The 16,814-nt window shown below is 39.1% G+C and overlaps 2 protein-coding genes across 4 annotated transcripts in view; both read left to right on the top strand.

The window, feature by feature from the left end:
• Window positions 1–16,814, top strand: part of CCDC88C (coiled-coil domain containing 88C) — a 494,884-nt gene that overhangs the window by 281,917 nt on the left and 196,153 nt on the right. The window lies entirely within an intron of this gene.
• Window positions 1–16,814, top strand: part of RPS6KA5 (ribosomal protein S6 kinase A5) — a 145,565-nt gene that overhangs the window by 31,255 nt on the left and 97,496 nt on the right. The window lies entirely within an intron of this gene.

Consider the following 16,814-nt stretch of genomic DNA (forward strand, 5'->3'; position numbering starts at 1 on the left):
TCTTAAAAGCATTGGACATTTTTTTGTTTATAAATTTTTTCCAGGTATATATATGAGTTTCTCTAAGATACACTCATATAACTCAAGTACACTAATCATAGGAGTGTTCACCTCTTTAGCTTTATTGGATGTTACTGATCTTTCAAAATAGTTATATTAATTCATTTGTGTCTGTCTTTTTCCTATTTTCTGTTGTGTGGTTTGTCTTTTATTATTATTATTATTATTTTATTTTATTTTTTTGCCTTCAGGGTTATTTCTGGGGCTTGATGCCTGCACTGACATTGCTTCTGGTGGCCACCTTTTTTCCAAGTGTTGTTGTTGGATAGGACAGAGAGAAATTGAGAGAGGGTGGGAGAGAAAGACACCATCACACCTGCACACCTGCTTCACCGCTTGCAAAGTAACCCCCCCTGCAAGTGGTGGTGGGGCTTATCTTTAGTTTTATGTAGGACAGTTCAGAAAAACAAATCCAGGATAGAAATTGCTTGTCAGTTGTATATGTATCAGAGGATCACAAGCCTGGTATACCACATGGTTGAGATCTGAAACTGTGTTTTTTATTTTAAAGATTTAATTATTTATCAACATGATGGGAGGGAGGGAGAGAGAGAGAGCCAGAGCATTCATCTGGCACATGTGATACCTGGGACCAACCTTGAGACCATGTGGTATTTTAAGTTCAAAGCTCTAGTCATTGTAGCAACTCCCAAGTCTTTGAAAATGCTCGGTCATCTTAAAATAGAGAAATGAGAATCTTTTCAATAAATGGTATTGGGGAAGTTGGGTAGCTTCATCAGAAGAATGAAACAGGATCACTCTATCTCAGCATGCATGAAAGTCAACTTAAAATGAATTAAAGATCTGGATATTGGACCAGAATGCAGAGTCAGCGTACTGCTCCTTAAGTACAATTCTGGGGGATCCTTCTCTGTGGAAGTGGACAGTCTTGGGCGCCAGGCTTAATGATGCTGACATGATCTCTATTGTATGAGACTCTACTGGCATGGAGTTTCGACTGTCCAGAGAGACACCAGTATTTTGGTGATTCTGCTTTCTGGAGCCAGCGGATGTGTTCATATCTACTAAATTCTGTTTTAGTCTCATGCCTCATACAACTTTGCTGTATCAGTGACATTCCTCCCCCCAAATCTGGTTATTTTACTCCTGAAATACTTGGATCTTTGTCATGCCTGGGGGCAGGGTGTGTAAACACCAGAAATAAAACTCCTTCAGATGTGGTCTTGAAGGTGGCAAAGTGGATGAAGTCCTGGATTTTCAAGCATGAGGTCCTGAGCTCAATTGCCAACATCTCACGTGACAGAGTGATGCTCTGGCTCTCTCTCACCTTCCATCTCTCACTGATAATAAATACTTTTAAAAAAAAAAAAAAACTCCTTGAGATATTTTCAGACCTTTCCTGATTTTCATTCTTTCCCTACTTCCTCCCAGCCCTCTGTCCAACTTGGTTGCTGGGGCCTCCTGGAGTTTGTGCATTGTATTATTCAGTCTACATAGTAGCTCCTTTGTGCTAGGCACTAACTTTACTAAGAATTTTGATTACTTTGACTATTCTTATCCCTACATCAAGCCTATACAGCAGATACTTTCAACATCCTGGTTTTACAGACAGTGATGTGGCAGCATAGAGAGATTTACTTGCCTGAGATTACAGAGCTAGTACATGGGTCCTAGATCTTAATACAGTGAGTCACCAAGTCACTACCATTCTAGTCTGCGCAGTACTTATATGTAATAGGAACTGGGTAATTATAAATATTTTAATGTTTATATGTTACATATTACAAAAACTATGCTGTGTGTACATATGTATTTGCTACTGTAGGTTTTAATGAAGGTGATTTTTTTTTAATTAGGTAGGATTTCTGTTTAGCTTTCTTTTCCAGTGTGAATCACTTTTTTAAACTTTTGGGGTATCAAGGGTCAAATCAGGACCTCATACACCCCAGGCGCCCTCTGTCATTGAGCTGAATTTCCAGCCCTCTGAGTGAAATTTTATTATCTTTTATTCTTCCATTATTTGCAGAGTCAATATAATAAGGAAGAACAATACAGTTAAGTAGAAACCATTTTTAAAAGCTAGTATTTTTCATCCACATTTTAATGAAAATGAAGGACATTAATACTGCAGATAATGGAAAAGCAAAATGAATTTTTCATGCCATATCCCATGAGGAATCTATGGGTGCTCAATGATTTATTACAATATTCTTCTAAAAGTCCCTACAGCAGATGCAATTATTTTTCTAGAGTTGATCTTTTTTCATGATAGATAACCTTGACTTAAATATGTTTGTGCTAGTGACTAGGAGGTGGTTCAGTGGGTAAACATATGCTTTACCATGTGCGCAGCCCTGGATTTGATCCCTGGTCCCACCAAGGGAACTCCACAGTGTCCCCGTGGAGTCGAGAGATGGCAAGATGGCACACAGTGCTGTTCCCTCAAACATGAGATTCTGGCTTGGAGCCACAGCATTGCATATGTCAGAATAATGCTCTGCTCTTTCTTTCTTTTTTAATAAAAATCAGTCTGGGGATATAGCTGAACAATATTGCACATGGACTAGGGTCTGAATTCATTTCCTGGTACTCATTAAAAAGTTTATGCTTGTTGATGTATTGTCTTCTAGATTTGGGAGATACTTTCAAACTTGCCTCTTTACCTTCCAGATAATCCAAATTTTGAACAACTGTTAATGAAAAACACAATGCAGCCCTTCAAATATTCTGATACATTTGTGCTAATAGCCTCTAAATCATTATTTAGATAAACATTTCCACACAGAATTGTAAACCTTTGTGTGCATATATTAGTGATTATCTTTATTAGAAGTCATGCAAATTCTCTTCATAAGGATATCATGGATACAGTCATCTTCCATAATTTAAAATTGGCAGTAGCTTGCTTTGGCAATAGCTAAATTTGTTTTCTGGGAACCTTAATTAAAGCATTTTAGTTTTCATCATTCAGCCAACTAAAACATTACATGTTTCTGACAGGTCTTATTTGGATTTACTGCATGCCATTTGAATTTCATTAGAACATGTTTTTTATGTTAATACTGAGGCAAGCTAATTTCCATATGCTAAGAAAGATATCTCCTTACCACTGTTAACATCTATTTAGGGATATTGTAGGTTAGGATGCTGCTTTTATTACCAGAGAATTCTGGTTCTCCTGACACAAGACCAGTTTGTGCTTAACTGGGGAATGAACTTGGTCAAGGTTACATATAAGACTTTAGGGCTAGTGCACTTAGTTGCTGGTGTGCTACCTTTTTAGAGCTTTTATTTCCTTTGTTTCAGCAGTTAGGCATGGTGTTGTATGCTTTACATTGGGTTGTTCTAGCTCTCCCCCTGCCAAGAAAATTGGTTCAGTCCTGCTAGTTTTCGCGGGCCCGCTTGTCCCGCCCCAAGGAACCCCGAGAGAGTTCCAGAGTTCCAGAGTGTTTGGCGCCGCCGCGGGGGAAAGAGGCAAGAGAGTGTTTGGCGCCGCTGCGGGGGAAAGAGGCAACAGAGTTTTGTTTGGTGATTAGTTTGGGTTAGTTTATGAATCGTTGTTCTTGAATAAAGAAATACAGCTTCCCTGCCCAGCCATATGTCTCTGGTCGTCTCTGTTACCCGTCCGTGAAGCTAGCCCGGCCAGCAGGAGCCTCCGAATTTTAACAACAAATGGCGCCCAACATGGGGCACGAACCCGCGACCCTGAGATTAAGAGTCTCATGCTCTACCGACTGAGCTAGCCGGGCAAGTATGCCCCCCAGAGACAAGAAATGTTTTTTTTTTTTTTAAGCTGATAAAGTTTTGCCCACAGAGGCAAAAAAATGGCCCCCTCAGGCCTTCCCTTGGCAACACACTGGTTCTTGTTACTTGCTTACATGTTTCTCCATGTTTGTGCCAGTTTCTTTTTAAAAAATGCCTGTATGATAGAGGTTTATGTTCACCCCACACTCCTGATACTGTGGTCATTTAGTTAAAAAGAAAAGGGGGAATTGTTGTATGCTTTACATTGGGTTGTTCTAGCTCTCCCCCTGCCAAGAAAATTGGTTCAGTCCTGCTAGTTTCCGCGGGCCCGCTTGTCCCGCCCCAAGGAACCCCGAGAGAGTTCCAGAGTTCCAGAGTGTTTGGCGCCGCCGCGGGGGAAAGAGGCAAGAGAGTGTTTGGCGCCGCTGCGGGGGAAAGAGGCAACAGAGTTTTGTTTGGTGATTAGTTTGGGTTAGTTTATGAATCATTGTTCTTGAATAAAGAAATACAGCTTCCCTGCCCAGCCGTATGTCTCTGGTCGTCTCTGTTACCCGTCCGTGAAGCTAGCCCGGCCAGCAGGAGCCTCCGAATTTTAACAACAGAACAGAACCTCTAGGTCACTTACTGTGGATGTGTGGCATGCATGAGGAACACACTGCAGTGTTAAGTGTTTTCCTGCAGTCTGATTTAGATGATTCTGAGTTGTAAGATTGCCTATAGGGACAGTCACGTATGAAGCCTCTTGTAACTTTTTCAGATTGTGAAGCTGAAAGAAGCTACCATTATTTCTAAGAGAAAAATTGAGGGTTAGGTGGAGGTGGGATTAGAAGATCTAAATTTTTGAAAACTTTTAAGGGACTCCCAGCTCAAGCAGGAAACTTGCAGTTTTCCTTGAAAGCTTTTAGTTGTTTTGAGAGGGAAGTTTAGAAATGACACTTAACAATTTATTGCAGCAGTGGGACTCTGGGAGACAAGGGAAAGAGGGGCTGGAGAGGGAGGGCATGGGGCCCTGGTACATGATGGTGGAAATGGACCTAAATTGGGGGTAAGAGTGTTTTGTAGACACATATTATAGGGTGATGAGAAATTATACCCATGTGCCAACAACTGTGCTCAGTAAAATGATCAATAAATACATATTTTATATCTATAGGATAATCTTATTTGAGAAGTCTCATAGAAACTTTAATAATGCCTGTCTAAAGGTTTGAATGCCTCATGGTCCTGCCAATTTAAACATTAAGTTTAATCATCACAAAATATTCCAAATAGATAACAAATCAGAATAAAGATAATGTATTAGATGAAAGTGTTTTATCAATGTTACAGTTTTTGCATTTGATAACCATACTGAGGTTACTTTAGAGAACTTTTAGGAAATGTGGAAATATTAAGGACTAAGATACATACTGTGTATGAACTGCTCTGAAGTAGATCAGAAAACTAGATAATATATATGGGTGTATTTTGTATATAAAGTGTATGCTTAAAAGAAAGTCAATATTGCAAACTATTCCAACTTCATGATTACTAATAAATAATTGTTTTGATTAAGAATGCATTTGAGAGTTGTCTTACTATATCCCTTAAAAAATTTAAATGCATAGGGAGCAGTATAGGGAGCAGTATAGTTGCACATGGAGGCACCAAAGGTGGGTGTGTTTTTAAATGACAACATAATTGCACTGATACCATTGTCATATTTGGAAGCATTAATTGCTTAACTGGGTTTCTCACTTCATGTCTAAAGTAAGGAAAGGAGAAGACCCAATGACTGAAGTCCCTCCAGAGCACTCACTGACCTTTCTCTTCTTAATAACAGTCTTGGGCAAGAGCATAGCTGTGGTGTAGAAAACAGTTAAAAGTAAGGTTAGAAAGAGAATTAATTTAGCTTCAGTGACCCCCCCCCCCCCGTGTTTAAATGGGTATTTCATTGTGAGGTTAAAAAAAACAAAAACAAAAAAGAAGCAGTCTTACTCTTGAGAAATAAGTTGGCAATAGTCCTCTGAAAGTTTATAGCTCTAAGCACAAATTATTGCAAAGTGGTGTTTGATTCACAGTTAAGTGCTAATAGAAACCAAATTGGCACCATTAACAGCATGTAGTCTGAAAGTGGAAAAAGGAAAGGGTGTTGATAAAATGCTTGTTCACAATAGAATTAAGTATAGAGGTAACAATAGAAATGCAGTGGAAAAATTAGATTATGCCTTAGGAGCAACAAAGTGTTGCTGTATTTTCTTACATTGAATTGAAATCCAATCCCTGGGAATATTACTTTGGACTATTAAAAACCATTTTATATCTTGCTTGGGAGGTATAATTTAAAGTTTATCGGCTGATACCAAAATACTTTGATAGCGCTTTGGAAGCTGAAATGTTTGGCTTGCTATACTAGCTTAGGTTTATCATTTATAAGTTCACTTTTTTTTTTTGCTTGCCAGAATACCAAAGAAACATGACTTGTTTTATGCATAATATATTAGTAAAGAATGTTGTGCTGAATGTGAATAGTGGCCAGAGTGCCTGGATAGAGCTGTGTTAGTAACAGGACTGACTTTTAAACTGCCTGCTGATTGATAATGATTTATAAATTAATATTAAGAGAACTTATAATTGAAAGTAAGCTTTCCAAAACCTTTTATTCATCCTTTTAATGTGATTTTACTCCTTCAGTTTTCTTCTTTCTCCACATTTTTGTGTACAGTAAGTTCAGTCATTAACATGACCAGGAAATGTATTATTCACAATAACAACAACAATAATAACTATAACAACAGTGAAACAAACAATAAGGGCAACAAAAAGGAAGTAAGTAAAATATTTTTTAAAAAGACATTTGATAGTAGACAAATCCTTTCTAAGTCATTTCCCACTAGAAGGTGATCTTTGCAAAAGTACAGAAGTGATTACCTGCTTTAAATCTGCTTAAATCTCTCCATAGCTCCCCATCGCCTTTAGAACCAAACTCTTGCTCAAATTGGAGCCGTTGGTGAATTGAGCCCTGCTTTGTGTCTGGCTGGGCCCTCTCTCTCTTGTCATCTGCACTCACTGCCGATCCCCGAGCATGCCATGTACCTTTGTGTCTGACCTGCTCTGATGCCCACCAGGTGCCTGACTGGTTTCAAGTTTCAAGTGCACTGAAGATGTTCTCTGCTGATCTTCTGGTTCTCTCCTTACCCTCCTGTCTGTCATAATGCCAGCACCTTGGTCTTGTCCTTTTGTCTGGGTGTCTCCTCTGGACCCTGTGATGCCTGGGTGAATTTTTGCAGTGTCAGAAGTTAGTACTCAGCAGTCCTGTACGTAAGTAAGCTTTGTGCATATGTAGAGTAAAATGGAGAAGAATGACTATCCACCAATAGTGGACACAAGAGTTTCTTGTGGATTCGCATTGGATTTGCGAATGTTCTTCCTAGTAGGGAAGGGGAGAGAGAAAAGGAGTGAGTGAGAAAGACCCTCTGCCCTCGGATAGCTCAGGGAGGGAGGTTCAGCTTCTTCCTTCTTCCAAGTTCGTTTTTAGTGCTGTTCTGTGTGCTGCTCAGCCTTTCTCCAGAAGTCTTCACTACTGGTCTCTTATACCAAAGAAGACTTTGGGCATATCTTCAGGACCCAAAGAAGGACCCCAGGCAGTGCCCTGTCTGGGCAGCCTCAGCTATGCAGGGAGTATTGGCTCTGCCTGTGGCTGGCAGGCACCTCGGGTGGGGTGGGAGGTTTGTGTTTGCACAGGCCGTGGCTCTGAGTTCCTTAATGTAGATGGGGAGATTCTGGCAACTCCTGGGTAGGCAGTAGGATACATTTATAAGAAAATACTAGAAGTGAAAACACAAGTGAGAGTAGCTGGCATTGGGATGACGGTGTTACTATCCCCTGTCACCCTGAGACTTTCTCTAGTACAGCTCATGATAAAAGCTTTCACCTAATTTTTCTAAGTATTTATTTATTTATTTAATATTTATTTTATTTATTCCCTTTTGTTGCCCTTGTTTTATTGTTGTAGTTATTATTGTTGTTGTCATTGTTGTTGGATAGGACAGAGAGAAATGGAGAGAGGAGGGGAAGACAGAGAGGAGGAGAGAAAGATAGACACCTGCAGACCTGCTTCACCATCTGTGAAGCGACTCCCCTGCAGGTGGGGAGCTGGGGTTCGAACCGGGATCCTTATTCCGGTCCTTGTGCTTTGCGCCACCTGAGTTTTTATTTATTTTTATGGGGTGATAGGTAGGTAGATACCAGAGTGCTACTAATTTCTGGCTTCTGATGGTACTAGGGATTGGACTGGCACCTCTGGGACAGGCATGAAAGTCTCGTGATCTAGCATGTTCAACCATTTCCCTGGCCCCATGGTAATAGCTTACAAAAGATAAAAATTTCATGGTCTTATTCACATCAGAACATGGAAACCAGAGATTAATGTTGAGAGTTCTTGAGTATTAAGGTGCTAGAAAAGGGAAGGTGAAACTAATTACTGAGGAATGGGGAACTCCCCATTTTAGGCCAGAATTAGCCCCCCCCCCCCTAAAGCCAAAATGGGAACTTTTAAAAGTTAGGTTTTGTTTCCTTTTTTTTTTTTTAAAATCATTGTGCTGATTCCTCAGAGAGAAACTAAATCTGTTAAGTAACAGAAAACTGGGCAGGGTAGACAATGTTTTAGTAATTGATGGCATACAGAATAAATGATGGCTTCATTCAGGAGCAAACTGTAACTGTTTCTCTACATCCTATTGTATTCCCAACTAAATCTCACAACATTGCTTTTAAAAATATCGTTTTTCCTTTTCTTTTGAAATGAAAAAAGAAATCAGAAGTCCATCGATAGGTCACAGCACACTACTGCAGTGCTCTGCATATTGCTATTCCTTGGTCATAGTAGAAAGGATTCAGTACTGGATCCTTATGCCTTGATTTCATGCATATGGCTGCTCTAGTTATCATCACAGAAGACTGATGTGGAAGCCCAGATAACATTGTACCAGCTTACAGTAGGAAATACAAGTAAACAAGTACATAAAATAGTGCTAATTAGGGAGTTGGGCGGTAGCGCAGTAGGTTAAGCACATGTGGCGTGAAGTGCAAGTACCGGCATAAGGATCCTGGTTCGAGCCCCCGGCTCCCTACCTGCAGGGGAGTCACTTCACAGGCGACGAAGCAGGTCTGCAGATGTCTGTCTTTCTCTCCCCCTCTTTGTCTTCCCCTCCTCGCTCCATTTCTCTGTGTCCTATCTAACAATGATAACAACAATAACTACAACAATAATAAAAAGCAAGGGCAACAAAAGGGAAAATAAAAGTAAATAGTGTTAATTAGTGAATCTTCCCTAGTTAAAATTGGACTGTTCAGTGAGCTTAGCAGTAGAATAAAGGAGTTAGTGGTGTATTCCAGTAGCTAAAGGCAAAAGAGTTCAAGATTAGGGTCATGGCGCCTCCAGACTAGGAGGGGTTTTCTAGGGCACCTGGAGTCTGTATTAGCTGTAGGCTATTCCCTGTAGATTAGAAATACTTTGACTAGCTTGACATTTGAGTCTTTATTTTGCTTAGTCCGTTTTTTGTTATCCATTAGCTATATATTTTAGTATTTTTACTAGGATTTGATTTTTCTTACAGTGATTTTTATCACAAGTTGATTTTCTTCTAAATAGATCTCAAGTCATCTTCTGTTCTGTATTTTAGCCAAACTGATTTCTAAGGTGTTTACTTGTTTCAGTCTGTGGCCTGTATCTGCAGACCATTTGGGTCCACTAGAAAGGCTATCAGTGATCTTCTTTTACCCACGACACTGTCACATCCTCACCCTTGCCACTTTTCTCTCTAAGCCCTGCCAGGTTGGGGCCCATTATTTATTGATTCTTGAAGGATCTGCCCCTTTCAGAGCCACCTTGCCTTTTATCTTTGTTTCTTTTTTTTTTTTTTTGCTCACAAGGTTATCACTGGGACTTGGGACCAGCGCTACAAATCCACTGCTCCTGATGGCCATTCCCCCCATTTTACTGTATAAGAGAGAAATTGAGAGAGAAGGGGGAGATAGAGAGGGAGAAAGAAAGACACCTGCAGCAGTGCTTCACTCTTATCAAGTGTCCTCCCCTACATGTGGGGAGTGGGGGCTCCAACCTGGAACTTTGCGCAGATCCTTGTGCTTCGTATTGTGTGTGCTTAACTGGGTGCACCACCACCTGGCCCCCTATCTTCACTTTTCTCAGCCTTTCTCATATTCTCTTTGTCTTGGGACGATCTCCCTAACTGCTTTCCAAATAGGAAATAAGTTCAGGTGATTCTTTTCAATTTTTCTTTTTTTTTTTTTCCCTTTTGCTGCCCTTGTTTATTGTTGTTGTCGTTGTTGTTATTGCTGTCATTGTTGTTGTATAGAACAGAGAGAAATCGAGAGAGGAGGGGAAGACAGAGAGGGGGTGAGAAAGACAGACACCTGAAGACCTGCTTCACTTCCTGTGAAGCGAACCCCCACCAGGTGGGGAGCAGGGAGCTTGAACCGGGATCCTGATGCAGGTCCGTGTGCTTCACCATGTGCGCTTAACCATCTGTGCCACCACCCAGCTCCCTCTTTTCCATTTTCATCTTACATCCTCATTTCTTTGTTAATCTCTAAAGAAAGGACTTTCTGATCTTCCCCTGAAGCAAGCCAGAAAGCTCTCAGGTGAGAGATGACCTCCCTGTGCCCAAAAAGTCCTCCTAGCAAGTGCTGCTTCTCAAATTCCTTCAGCATAAACATTTAGTGTGCTGAGGGGCTGTGTTGTGAGGTGGTCTTCCTGAGTCCCATTGGCATGCTGTCTCTGTGGAACTTCCTTCAGTTCCGTCACGACAGCCATCAGTGTTGAAACCCCATGCTTCCTCTTCTCCACTTTCCCTTTCAACTTCCCATTGCAAGAAAATTCTGTCAGTAATAGTATCATTCACCAGACTTTCCTTTCTTGCAGTTTAGATATGGGGCCAATGGGCAAAATAAAATCAGTCTAACTCAAAGTGAGGACCCTGACTCCTTTGGTTTTTTGTTTGTTTCTTTCTTTCTTTTCTTTCTTTCTTTTCTTTTTTTTTGTAATCTCAGCATGCAAGTTGGGTAATCAGTGACTGTTCCCCCCCAACTTTATATTAAATTGCATATTATAGTGATTCTTAGGTTCATTCTTTCATTTCCATTCTAGGTTCTATTCAGACCTGCTCCAATTAGTCCACATCTAGTTTTCTACAATCACCTCACCGTCTTTCCTTGCTTCTAGCCAGATGGTACAAAATTATTGCCAGAGTAATTTTCCTAAGACTTTACTTTCATCTTGACAGGAGTCATTATTGCTTATGCATTAAATTAAAACTAACTAATCTAGCATCCCAGGTTTTAATCAGCTTGCTTCATTTACCTGTCTGATATATATATATAACTGTTTTTCCCCACATAAACCCATTATAACTAATTAGAGCAGTCTTCTTCTTCTCCTAAATGAGGATAAAACTTCCACATTTGCTTTTGCTCCAGCTGTTTTTCTGGACCAGAATTCCTTAGTTATTCCTTTGTTTTGCCAGTTCAAAGACAAGTTCTTAGCTAGAGTCCTAAAACCTAGCTTAGGGGAGTCGGGCTGTAGCACAGCGGGTTAAGCGCAGGTGGTGCAAAGCACAAGGACCGGCATAAGAATCCCGGTTTGAACCCCGGCTCCCCACCTGCAGGGGAGTCGCTTCACAGGCGGTGAAGCAGGTCTGCAGGTGTCTATCTTTCTCTCCTCCTCTCTGTCTTCCCCTCCTCTCTCCATTTCTCTCTGTCCTATCCAACAACGACAACAACAATAAAACAACAAGGGCAACAAAAGGGAATAAATAAATAAATATTAAAAAAAAGAAAGAAAATTAAAAAAAAAAACAAAACCTAGCTTAGGCACTTGGTGAATGTTAAGAGAGTGACTATGGATGTAGATTTTCAATAAGCATTTTAACTAGCTTCAATGTGGTAATGATGTTCCCCTTAAAGTCCACAGATTCTATAGTCATTTATTAAATTACAATCTCACAGTTTAATAAGTGATTAATTCAGTGAATAAAATCTGGTAAGTGAGGGTCTCTTAGTCATATATTAAGAAACTGGAATTGGCTTCAAAAGTGTGATTCTCTTCTTCTTTAATTATTAAAGTGTTTTAAATTCAGACCTTTTAGCTTTAACCCAAGTGAATCATTGGATGTAATCGCATGCTCTGTGCAGTTACATTTGTGCAGCTCAGCAGAAACTATGGCAACAGAATGAAAGAAAATTAACTGATTGTTTTCCTTCATAAGAGTGTGGATTTCCAAGTTAAACATCGTACAACTTATAAAAAACATATAATTTGCATTACAAATTACCTTTGGTATTAAAATTACCTAGAAAGTTGAGGTATGAAGTGGTTTATCAGTCATAGACGTATGGCTAATCCTGGAAGAATCTATCAAGGGCTGACTCCAGCTGTCTCTGTGTGGTGGGACTAGAGGAGATGTAGTGCAGGGTCTTCTTTAGGCGCACTTACTGTGTCTGTTAGAAAAACAAGCTTGCGCTGTTAATAGTCATTGAAGCAGCAAACAACACAGCTGTATAAATTTGGAGAAAAAACAATTATCCATTGAGATTAAATTAATTATTTAAAAAATGTATCAGCTACATTTCTCCAAATCATATACAATCACATTAGTATTATAGAAGTTGCTAGGGGAATCAAATTATATGTAAGAAACCAACAATTTTATATTCATTGTATAACACATGCTTTTTCCTTTAAGAGCTTAATAATTCAAACTCTTCTAAGGCAACTCATCCAAATAATGAAATTCATTTGAGTTAAGACAAGTCTTTTTAAAAAAATCCATTAAGTTCTTCTAACAGGCTTATTTACATTCAGTCTTGAAAATGATTTCCTTACTGGAGAATATGCTTTTAAGATAATAGCATTAACCAAAAAGTGAAGGATCTAAATTGAATAGTTTAATACACATATATATATATATATATATACATATATACATACGTATATGTATATTTATATATAATCTGTAATGTCTAAGCCTTGACCACTCCATATTCCTTCTTACTATTTAAGATAGAAAGTTACAGACACACAATGAGAGAGCAGAGACGCCACAGGACAAAAGCTTTCTCTAATATGCCCTTCCTCTAGGAAGGGCCCTGGCTTGAACTAGGTCTTACAGATGGCAAAGCAGGTACACTATCTAGGTGAACTGTTTTGCTGACCTCCTATATATTATTTTAAAACTATTTTTCATTTTCAATGGAGAGTGACAAGAGAACACAGAGCACTGTTCTGCCATCCATAGAGCTTCATTGTGTCTCTTTCTTTTGTTCTCTTGCAATGTATTGATTGAACCCAGGACCTCTTGCCAGGTACCACACTGAGCTACCACCCCAGCCTCCTAATATTTTAATAAGAAAGACGTAGTTTAAAACTTTGGGACAACATTAAAACTATTCATACTTACTTTTCTCAATGGCTAAACTTAGTAAAACATTCATATGTATACACACACACACACACACACACACACACACACACACACACACATACACACACACACACACACACACACACACACACACACACACACACACACACACACACTAGCTAGAGACAGAGAGAGTGAAAGAGACCACAGCACTGAAGCCTCCTTCTTTGTGGTGGGGGGCCAGGCTCGAACCTGGGTCATACACATGGCAAAGCAATGCACTATCCAGGTAAGCTATTTCACCAGCTGACTATAAATGCTTTTGATGAGAGGAGTCTATTAGTGTACAACAGAGACAAGCATAAAACAGGCCTTGAAAAAGTTTAAAAGTATTTATTATTTTAGTCTGAGTTTACTAATATTTTACAGGCATATGATTTGGGCATCAAAATAGATACCAGATGCAAACATTGGATATGATTACACTTCTAAATACCAGCTAGATAGCTTGAGCCTGAACTTTTAAAGTTTGTTAATATTTTTTGTTCTTTTATTTATCTGTAAAGAGATTGCTTAAGGCATTATTTCTTTGGGAATGTATAATTAGTCCTTGTAGTCAGTAGTTATGGGCTGAGAATGACTTTTTGGTGTTGTTTGCTGTTGTAGATAGAAATTCAGAAATGCCCTGACTCTGCCTTGCCAGTCTGCCATTTCCCCTCACAATAAAACTCTGCAAGCAACAGTAGGCAGCAGGACTCAGAGTACCTCTTCAGTAAAAACTGCAAACTTCCAGCATGCCAATGTAGAACACTTCCCAAATGTTGCCTTGGTGCATGTTTCTTAGGCTTAAGGCCTGAGGATGCCGATATTTCTTCCAGCCCCATCTAATCAACATCTTGAGACCAGCATATGCTGATGCGGGAGTTAGATTAGAAAGGACAAGAAACAAATGGGTTGTGCACTAGATTCCCAGAGAAGCTCTGAATCCACTTAGTTAGCTGCTATGTATAGTGAAAGGAGAAAGCCTAGAGAGTGGCTATTTCACCCCAGGGGTCAGGTCAGGCCAGTCCCTATGTTTGATCCCAAACAGCTGGAGATGTGGTCTAAACCTGCTGTTCTTCTAGCACAGCGACTAGCTGCTATGAACTATGCCCAGTCAGAATTGATTCTTACCTTTGTGTAAGTCGGAAAGGGAGTTGGGTAGCTCTTGGCTTAGGACCATACTTCTTCCTACATCTGCAGAAAGGCATGTTCTTCTTTCATGCATGAACAGAGATAGTGGCCAGTTCACAGCTGCTCAGGTCTACAGCCTGTTTCTGGTAGTCTAGTCCCAGGTGTGCAGGTCACACCATAGCATCTGATGGACTGTCATTTTGAACTTTTACTGAGGCATGTAAGTGGCTCACAACTGCAGATTTCTTTAATTGGCTGATGCTTACCTCTTCTGAGAATTAAAATGTGAAAGTGCAAAATAAAATGAATAAATATTTTATGTCTTGTTATAATAAATGTGAGTACTATTACGGGGAAGTTTGAGACATTGTTCTTAGGTTAACAATTTAATTAAGAACTGTGTAGTTTATTTTTAGACTATCCTGCTCCAGGAATGGGAACTTTCCTTCTCTAATTCCAATGGCAAATAAAAGAAAACCATCTAGACATCTAGATTCATACTTTTGCATATGTGTTTGTTATTGTTTATAGTCTCAGTATCATATTTATCATCTGCTTTTTTGTGTCTTTTGTCATTAACACCATGAAAAAAGCATAATTGACAAATGCTCCCTCATGGCTATTTATATTATAGTGTAGAGTTTTCTGTTGGCTTGCCTTCATATGTATGACCACATGCTTGTAACCCAAAAGAAAGAGTCATTAAGTTCCAAGTCTCTGAGATGGACCCATTAGCATATGCTGTTTTCAACTTTATTTTGCAGATCTGTAGTTGAAGTAGAAACTAGTACTATAATTAATGTTCAGTGAAGGTGACTTTTGCTTCTTGCAATGTTAGATCTCATACTAGAGAATTTCTTTGCAGAAAACAACTATTAAACCGGGACGCCATACAAAAGCAACTTTTAAAACTGAGAGAGGAACTAAAGCAGATAGGCTCAATTAGGGGGTACAAATTGGGAGGAGAGGGAAAGAGCAATAAAGTCATTTTGCCTTTTCACTGCCTTGAGCTTCAGGCTAGTACAGTTTATACTCTGGAGACTCTGGTGGAAAAACAAGTCTCTGGCCCAGGGAACTGAGAACTGAAGCCAGAGAATCCTGATCACTGAAGTTTGTGGAGGAATCCCAGAACAGGGGAAGTCCAGGTTTTGTGTGTGTACATCTGACTGACCTCTGAGCCATGCATGAGAACTCTTCACTTAGAACAATTCAGTCAAAGACAAAAAAATATCTGAACTGGACTGTCACCTATGAAACAGTATTCAGTTCAAACCAAGATACTTAAGTCTCTGCTGAAGCAAAATAAATAACTATTGTTAGAGGAAACACACGGACAAAAACCTTTTAAGTTTTTACAAGTTAACACAATGTTATGGGTACAATTTAAATGATCTTATATATGAAAAATCAGTGAGATAGACTACAGAGAGTCCTACCCAGAGATAAGCAAGCTGTTGACAACAACAGACAAGAATTTTAAAGCAGCTCTTGCAGTATTCTCAATGAAATAAAATGCTGTGCTCTCACTGAGCAAAAAAAAATAAGAAGGCTTACCAGATAAATAGAAGCAATGAAAAAAAAAAAAGGATGCAAGTTCTAGAAGGAAAAAAAACAAATATATTTTATATTTTATTTACTTAAATGAGAGATACAGAGAGAGGGGAGAGAGCCCAGAACACCGTTCACCTCTGGCTTACGGAGGTGCTGGGGATTGACCCTGGGACCTTGGAACCTCAGGGATGAAAGTCAGTTTTGCATAACCACTATGCTGTGTCTCCAGCCTGAAAACAAAAATTGCACTGGATTGATGGGACAATTGAACAGAAGTAGCAGAAGGAAAAGTGAGCAAAGAAAGTAAAAATAATAGAAATCAACTATGTGAAGATCAGAGAGAGGACTATTGGAAAAAGACAATAATTTTAAAGGGACCTCTTAAAATAGTATCAAGCAAATCAACATATAGTCATGTGCTATGATGTGTCATTTCATTATACAGTTAAAAACAGTAGATTTTTTGTGAGAGATATAAAAAACTTTTTCAGATTAAAAATGTCTCAAAGAATTTGTCACCTGCAGTAGAAATGTCAAAAGAAGTTCTTAAATGCTGAAGGAAAAGGTGCCAAATGGAATTTTAGAGATTTTGATAAGAAAAATAATTATAAAATGTAAAATATCTGGAGGAATGCAAAATGTCTTTCTCCTTCCTCTGTCTCTATGAATCACATCATTATAAGCAAAGCTTGTAGCATTGCCTTGTAAAGTTTATAACACATATAGAAAGTGTTATAAACCCACATAGTATATAACAGCTTTACTATACATCATGGTTGCAAGGTCTCTCTAAATTTTATATCAAGTGATACAGAATAAATAATTAAAGAAACTTGAATACAAATATGTACTGTAATCTGTAGAGCAACAATGATACAAATAATGCAAAGCAGTTAAGCCTAAAAT

Source organism: Erinaceus europaeus, chromosome 22 (genome assembly GCF_950295315.1).
Source record: "Erinaceus europaeus chromosome 22, mEriEur2.1, whole genome shotgun sequence".
Taxonomy (NCBI): Eukaryota; Metazoa; Chordata; class Mammalia; order Eulipotyphla; family Erinaceidae; genus Erinaceus; species Erinaceus europaeus.